This window comes from Myotis myotis, unplaced genomic scaffold (genome assembly GCF_014108235.1).
Source record: "Myotis myotis isolate mMyoMyo1 unplaced genomic scaffold, mMyoMyo1.p scaffold_m19_p_3, whole genome shotgun sequence".
NCBI lineage: Eukaryota > Metazoa > Chordata > Mammalia > Chiroptera > Vespertilionidae > Myotis > Myotis myotis.
This window is the reverse complement of record NW_023416335.1, coordinates 142,841,182-142,842,128: the sequence shown is the minus strand read 5'-3', so window position 1 is coordinate 142,842,128 and position 947 is coordinate 142,841,182. Positions and strand designations below refer to the sequence as shown.

General features: G+C 38.1%; 1 non-coding gene across 1 annotated transcript; it reads left to right on the top strand.

Moving 5' to 3' along the window:
• Positions 1–389: 389 nt before the first annotated feature.
• On the top strand, positions 390–512 carry LOC118652331. Its single transcript, XR_004966576.1, has one exon. It is a non-coding gene; the product is annotated as a small nucleolar RNA SNORA28 (small nucleolar RNA).
• The last annotated feature ends 435 nt before the right edge of the window (positions 513–947 follow it).

Below are 947 nucleotides of genomic sequence, written 5' to 3'. Positions count from 1 at the left end.
AAGGAAAGGAAAGGAAAGGAAAGGAAAGGAAAGGAAAGGAAAGGAAAGGAAAGGAAAGGAAAGGAAAACATATTGGGAAGCAATATATAAAATTGTCTTTGGCTCCCAGATAATATGATTGTTTATGTAGAAAATCCAAAAGAATCAACAAAGATCATTCTGAAACTAATAAGTGACTGTAACAAGTTTGCAGGATACAAGCTTAATATACAATAGTTAGTTTCCTCTATACTATAATGAACAAATGGAATTTGAATTTAAAAACACAACACCATTTACATTAGCACCCCCAAAATATTTAGGTGTAGGATGCTACCCAACTTCAAGACTTTCTATAAAGCTACGGTTATCAAGACAATGTGGTATTGGTAAATGAATAGACAAATTGCAAGCTTCATTCTGTGGCAGATGATCAAAACTGTCTGACACAATTTTAGCTTGCTATAGCAACAGAGTCTAACCTATTTCAGTGTTCTCTCCTATGAGACAAGAAGGAGAAGGAGAAGGAGAAGGAGAAGGAGAAGGAGAAGGAGAAGGAGAAGGAGAAGGAGAAGGAGAAGGAGAAGGAGAAGGAGAAGGAGAAGGAGAAGGAGAAGGAGAAGGAGAAGGAGAAGGAGAAGGAGAAGGAGAAGGAGAAGGAGGAGAAGGAGGAGGAGGAGGAGGAGGAGGAGGAGGAGGAGGAGGAGGAGGAGGAGGAGGAGGAGGAAGAGGAGAAGGGATTAAGAGAAGGAGAAGGAGAAAATATTTTAATGGAACAAATTAGAGAGCCAAGAAATAGTACCCCTATAAATATAATCAAGTAATTTTTGGCAAATAAGTAAAGGCAATGCAATGCAGCAAAGACAGTCTCTTCAACAAATAGTGCTGGAACAAGAGAACATCCACATGTAAAATTAAATCTAGATAAAGATCTCATACTTTTCACAGAAATTAACTCAAAATGGATG